Source organism: Glycine soja, chromosome 3, assembly GCF_004193775.1.
Source record: "Glycine soja cultivar W05 chromosome 3, ASM419377v2, whole genome shotgun sequence".
Lineage (NCBI taxonomy): Eukaryota > Viridiplantae > Streptophyta > Magnoliopsida > Fabales > Fabaceae > Glycine > Glycine soja.
The window spans coordinates 9,482,875-9,490,297 of record NC_041004.1 but is presented as its reverse complement, the minus strand read 5'-3'; the positions used below and the strand labels follow the sequence as shown (position 1 = coordinate 9,490,297).

At 36.4% G+C, this 7,423-nt stretch overlaps 1 pseudogene; it reads right to left on the bottom strand.

The window, feature by feature from the left end:
• Positions 1–4,629: 4,629 nt before the first annotated feature.
• On the bottom strand, positions 4,630–6,139 carry LOC114404932 (annotated as a pseudogene).
• Between the last annotated feature and the right edge of the window lie 1,284 nt (positions 6,140–7,423).

Genomic DNA, 7,423 nt, shown 5'->3' with positions numbered 1-7,423 from the left:
TCCTCATCCACACCTACACCCACACCCACACCCTCCCTATGTCTACCACTCACCACCACCCCCACCAAAGAAAAAACCATACTATTACCACTCTCCACCACCACCTCCTCCAAAAAAGGCTCAAACCAACTAATAATATCAAGTTATTTACCAACAACATAAAGAGATAAAGACATGTCTGTTAGGAGCTATTCCCAGCATAACCAAACTTGTCCTTACAAATCAACCCTCCAAACGCCAATCTCACACCAAGTTGGAGGAGAAGCACAAAATAAGACATGTATTTGGGGTTTTGGAAGAGAGGGTTCGACTCAACAAACTCCATTGAATCAACAATGGCCAAACAAGACTGTTGCTTCAAGACCGTCCCTCTCTAATCCAAAAGCCTCAAATAACAATGAATCACAGATAAAATGAAACTGTCATACCTCCAACATATTCACAGAAGAAGACACATACCCAACTACAATAATAAAGCATACGCACCCCCGAAACCCAGAATTCCAAATTAGTTACATAAAGAACTATTGATGTCGATATTTGTCTGTAATCGAAATTTACATTTTGTATGTTCTTGTATGTCATGAATGTAATATGCTATACAAACAACTGTTGATGTCGATATTTGTCTATAATCGAAATTTATATTTTGTATGTTCTTGTACGTCATCAATGTAATTTGCTATATAAACAACTGTTGTTCATGTTGAGTGAACCTTAGATTCCCGTTTGAGATTGAATGCAATGATTCTTACGGATAGTTTGCATTAGTCATTGTATTTAGTCTTGAATTGTCCGTTTGGACAATTTGGGGAGACAAGTATTTTTATGTTAGATTCATTCGTTAAGGTTATTATTATTTTGATTAATTTGATGAAATTTTGGTACAATGCATTTCAAGTTGTTCTCTGAGTGCATACTTGATTATCAGGAAATTAATTTCACCGATGTCATGTCGTGTACTTGGAGACCAATGCGAAATGCTACCAAAATTTAGTCAAATTTTTCAAAATAATGCTAACCCTGACGTATGAAGCTAACATAAAAGACAGTCTTCCTAAATGAGATAGGGCCACACCTATAAATAAAAAAGTGAGATTTTCATGCATGGAATTGCTTAGATGGATCGAAGTTGGATCAATCAAAGTCGCATGAGCCCAGAATATGAGGATGGCGTCGAGCAGTTCTTGCAATTTGCTTTAGAAAGAGGTCGACTGAATGAAGAAGGAAAATATTATTGTCCTTGCATCAATTGTTTGAACGGAAGACGACAACTACTGGACGACATACAGGATCATCTATCGTGTGATGGGATTAAGAAGAATTACACGACGTGGATATGGCATGTTGAAGTGACAGACATACAGAGTGGGTCCCAATCTGAACCGTTTGATGTAGAAATGGGAGATCGCTTGGAGGACATGATTCGTGACCTTGGACAAGAGTCTTTTCAGCAAGCACACACCCTTGTGTATGAAGGATTGTAGAGTGATTCAAAGAAGCCTTTGTATACGGGGTGCAAGAAATCCTTAACCCTGTTGTCTGCGGTGTTAAGTCTGGTTAATGTGAAGGCTAGGTATGGGTGGAATGACAAAAGTTTTACCTCACTGTTTGAGTTAGTGCACAATCTGCTTCCAGAGGACAACACACTACCTAAAATGGGCCCACGAGGAAATGGGCCCTTACAGTCGATCAGGACAGTGTGGATGACACTGTTTGTGAGAAATACGACATAAGCAAGGAAAAATGGGCCCAGTTTTGTTAGACTCGCAGAGACCCTTCTTGGGAGGTATGTACCTTGCCATTTATGTTGTTTTTCAAAAAACATTAACTTGTTATAATTCATTCTAGAAATTTGAAAGATTATTGTTTTATTTTTGCAGGATGTGCGGAAAAAGGCAAAGGCCATCCAGAAATAAAACACTGCCCCCCACGTTTTGTCTCGTGGGGGTTATGAATATTTAGAGCAGAAGCTCCTGGCTGAGAAGACCATGAAGAAGCTGGAGGAAGTTGCACAATCAGGAAGCGTTGATGGCGTCATCAACCCTCCATCCCCCGTTAGACGCCACATGAAGTGGAAGATGGCCTGCACCAAGAAAACAGGGGAGATGACGATTGAGGCTGCAAAAGAAATCGCTGAGAAGATCGCAAGTCATTTTCAACTAACCATTAGAATTATATTTCTTTATTTGGTGAATGCCATGTGCAAATGTGTCTTTTCTGTGCAGGATTCCTTTGAGGAGCAAGCGTCACAGGGATCCTTCGTCCCCCATGGACGTCAGGATGTTCTCACCGCTGCTATTGGACGTCCAGAGCACCCTGGACGTGTCTGTGCTGCTGGAGCCACTACTAAAAAAAAGGCTTTCTACATCGCTCCATTAACATCGGTTATTGCGAAAACCGATGTTAACGAAAGCGCGGTGACATTTTTGTAATTAAATGAAGTTACTTAACATCGATTTTACCAAAACCGATGTTAACTACTTCATGTTAACATCGGCTATTTAAAAAATTGATGTTAACATGATGTTAAGATGAATATGGTAACATTGATTTTGGCAAAACCGATGTTAACTTGATAGAGTTAACATCGGTTTTCTCAAAACCGATGTTAAGGAGTTGATCTTAACATCGGTTTTTTAAAAAACCGATGTAAAAAAACCGATGTTAACTATATTCAGTTAACATCGATTATCCTTAAAAAATCGATGTTGTTATGTTTATAAGTTAAAACATTGGCATTTCACAACCCGCGCGCTCGAAAGCCTTGCAGTCGCTGTTCTCTTTCTCCTCCCACCTGAAATCTGTTGGAAACCGCTCCCTCGACACCCACATTGTTTTCAATACTACCGGAAACCCCTCGCTCGAACCCACAGAACCCCCTACACTGCTCTTGGAAGTGTGTCTTGAAGAAAACCCTACATACACTCTTGGTACTAGGGTGCTGAAACACTCATGCGTGCTCAAAGCTCAAAGCTTTCTCCGCAAGGTACGTAGGTCAACTTCGTGTATGCTAAGTTTCCGTGGGTGTTCATGTTTTATTGATGATAATAATAATAATATGTCTTCAGTTGCAGTATTGCTGATTGAGGTACGAGGAAAGCTTCAAGTTTCGTGCCATTTTGTTAGATCTCACTGCCATTGTTACTGTTTGGGTTCGAGGTAAGCTTGGTCTCTTTTTCATTTGTAGTTTAGTTAGGAAACATGTTGAAGTTTGTCTCTATTAAATCTATAGACTGCTTGGAGCACCAGTAGAGATAACTAGTGATAAGGATCATGTTATTGTGAGTAATTTAGCTCATTATCTCATTATTTTGTAGTAAGCAGGTTCATAACAAGTTACTAACACTTCTTGCAATTATTTTGGAGTTTGGGGCACTTGTTTGGTATGTCACAAATTTTCCAAATGCTTTCCATATAAATTTGTTTGATATATAACTTATAGTGTGGTGTATGCACGCATTAAGTTACCATACCATAAATATGATGTGGCGTAAGCAGGAGTAAGCCTATTTTAGGGAAAATTCTAACATAGATTCAATTATATGTGCCCTGGAGAAAAATAGTTACAATGGTTATAGAATTAGTTAGAGGGCATTATTAATTGTTAGAATTGTAAACCAGAATTGGAGAATTCTCCCCTTATTTTGTTCAGATCCACTGTTTTTCTTTCTGTCTTTGTTCTATTCTTCAATTCTGGTTCATTGATTCGTAACACCCAGTCTGGCAGTACCATACTAAAATTAGTAGAAGACTTTTTCCATTTCAGTTTTGTTAGGTCCCACAGTTTTGCTGATTTCTTCAACTTGGTTTAGGTACATACTTGTCAGTTTGTAATGGTGTTAGTATATGTCAGGTAATATACCAGAAATATATAAGTGCCTTCATTTCTGGTGTAACCACAAACAGATAATAAAAAATGAAAACCTATGTAGTAAATATGTATGTTTATAGTTGAAATGGCTTAGGTATTCTGTAATGTCCATGATAAGGACTATGTGCCTAAAGGAAGAAATAAGATAAAAAGAGAAATTCGGCTACAATGCTTAGTGATAAAGTAGAATGATAGGAATTGGAAATGAACTTAGCATAGTTGGCAGTAGAAACTTCAATTTGTGATTAACTCGGTGGTGGAGTTTTGAGGCATAAGTTAGAACACTTACACATAATATGCTGAACAATATTAAACTATTTAAATTTAATAAATAATAGTTTTAAAGAGGAAGCAATCATTAGTATGTGCAATTTGTTTTGAGAGGAAACTGGTCTATGTCTTACATACATACAGACATACTAAACATCGAGGATTTTTAATCTTTTCAGGTGTCTATTCTTCCGCCTCTGGCTTCAATATTTGTGACTGGTCTTGCAGCACAATTTGCTGACAACTTGATTTCAAGAGGAGTTGAAGCCACTGTGGTATGAGAGGCACTGAAACATCATTTGTTTTTGTTGTTTATTATATGAATAATTACTACTTATGAATTATGATATGATATTAAACATATTTCCTCATGATTAAGTTGACATCATTTTGTGTTAAGAAATGGAATTTCATGTTCTGTAGCCATCCATCTCTATTGCTAAAAATATATATATAGGTTCGAAAGAATAAAAAAAATTATATAATCAGCATAAAGCCTTAGAACACTTACACATTCGTTTCCTGAAAATCTTCTTCTGGTATTTCATATTTCTTCTAGAAATCAGGAAAATGATTATTGCAGATATTGCTAAAGCAGAAGCAGCAGTTGCTATCCCAGCAGCAATTTTTATGCCCAAATTATTCTTTTTCTTCTCCGAATCAATATTTACTATAGAAATAAAATGAAAGTTAAATTAGAGAGACTCAGTAAAAATCAATTTTATTAACCAAATTTGAATTGCCTAAAATTTACATCAGTTATGAGATGTACTCTATCTAATTCATCAACAAAAATGCTAATTATAGACAGAACAAAGGAAAACTACTTCTGCATTGACACTTATTTTTCATGGATCAAGATATTTCCCCCTTTTTTTAACTTTTTTTTAGTAAAAGGATTGCTTTAATGGAGAGATTCCCTCATCTTTACAATTTACAACCAAGAATACAGAAGGATACAGGCAGTTATGTTGCTTCTCCTCCTTGTATACGAACAAAATGTCACAAAACATAAGGCATGTACCATTAAAGTTTGAACTTGCATCACTATCAACATCATTGTAGTTTCCACCAGAAATTGCTGAGAAGTCAGTTTCTTCAATTTTAGGAGCAACATCCCAAGAAGAGGAAGAGGTCTTTGCAAACTTTTTATCAAAGCTCAAAGACTTGCTCCTGCTACTCAATATTGGGGAGCCAAACACTTCCAATGAATTCCTTGACTTCTCTACTTGTTGAAGTTGCATTTTCGTGAGCTAGAATTCAAACCTGAGAGTGCTAAACTGTTTTCTTTGCTCAATCCCACACCTAACTTCTCTGGGCTTTGGAAGTAAACATCTTTTTTAATCGAGATTTTGGTTGCGTGAGGCCTAGTAACTTTAACTGAATGATTAGCCTCTGGATCAACATTGAACATATTTCTTGAAGTTGTTTTTCCGTGACTAGAATTTTTGCTAAAACTGATTTCACCTGCATGGTGACTAATATCAACAGAATTCTTGTCAGAACAATAGCATTTGCAACCAAGACCAGCTAAAAAACTCTTCCTATGCAATTTGCTTTTCATGTTCCTTGAGGAGTTCCTCACAGCACTTTTCAAAAGTGCACTTTGGCTATTCAAACTTGATTCAGACCTTACACTTGGAGTTCCATTCTGAACTTTGTACTTTCTGGTTACAAGAGCTGTTTGTTCATCTTTTTGGGGCCGGTGCTTGTTTGCATCATTATCAGCAACTCTTGGGGGGCTTTCAATCTCTTCTCCATTGAAGTACTTTTCAGCTTCAAATACTCCAATTCTCCATCATCTTCCTTCTTTACTCCAAGAGGATCCTTTCTACTGCTAACATAGCCATGGCCTGATTCTGCCAGGATCTCTTCTTTGTTGTTCAAGTACGAAGAGAAGGACGCGTCGCAAAGGTGGTAATTGTTGTTCTGAGAGTTGAAAGATTGCAACTGATGGATGTTGTTGTTATTTGAAGTGGCTGCTGAGATAACCATAGTGAAATAGTATCAAAGTACACACAGAAATGGGCCTAAAAGAACCTGTTTGCACAGAGGCTGATGGAAGATGAGATACAAAAAAGAACAAAATGAGATTGAAATGAAAAAACAGTGGTATAGATAAAGATACTAAAACACTTTGAAGTAATAGAACTAGTATTATGACAACTTTTGAGTGCTAAAAGGCCATAATAATAAGCAAAAGTAGCAGCTAGCAAGGTTGAAAGCAAAACTTAGTTATGTGAAGAGAAGGCTAAAACTAGATAGAGGGAAGGAAATGGATGCATGAGAGAATTTAAAATTAATAGCTGAATAACTGCCTAGCACATTTAAGAGTAACGCTATAAGTAGGCTAATGGAATAAGCAAAATGTCAAATGGGTAGGGTCATGTGCTTATGTGTGGCCTAATTGACACTTCATCAATAGTTTTAACACTGATGAAATTTCTTTGAATTCTGATGGATAACAAGTAAAGTATATTAATAACATTTTGCCTAATAACATGCATTAGCACAAACTCTTTTCTTCAAGTTAACAATGGTATGTTAGTTATATTGTAAGGCCCTGTGATTTGTCTCCTTCCAGGTGATAGGGTGATAACTACTAGAGAGAAACATGTTTTTATCCACTTTGATTGTATAATATATATGTAGTCCCATCCTTTTAAAAACATGATTTGTTATCCACTTTGAGATCAAAACAGATTCTAAAAATTAAGTGGCTTAAAAGTTATTTTGGTGGAATCAAATATATTATTTATAATGTCATTTAGCCTTTTTTTTTTTAATTTGCTAAACACTAAATTATGCTGCCATACTATTTTCAGATTCCATTAGGAGCGATTTTAGCCATTGTTGATCTGTGGTCATTGCTGTTTCGAAATTCAAAGTGGTCCTGCGGTCATTGCTGGAAAGTCAATTGTGCTGAAGCCTCGAACTTAGGTTTTTATATCTTTGATTCGAAAACTACTTCGAAATTGTTTTTGTATGCATTACTAGTATAGTTGTAACTTATGCTATGCCTCTCTACATGACCTTTCTTTCATTGGACTGATATCTTTGAAGTATTTACTGTGATTCTAACTCTCACAAGTTGTTAATTGTTAGCTCTAAAAAATATCGACTATTAATCAGGAAACTCGGGTTCTTTGCGATATAACTTACAACTGTATATGATGAGTGCACAAATAGGTAAAAGACAAACAGAAACTTGTCCTCACAAGAAACAATCACAAATTACAAATAAAATCATGAGCAATGACATTTGGAACAAACCTGAAG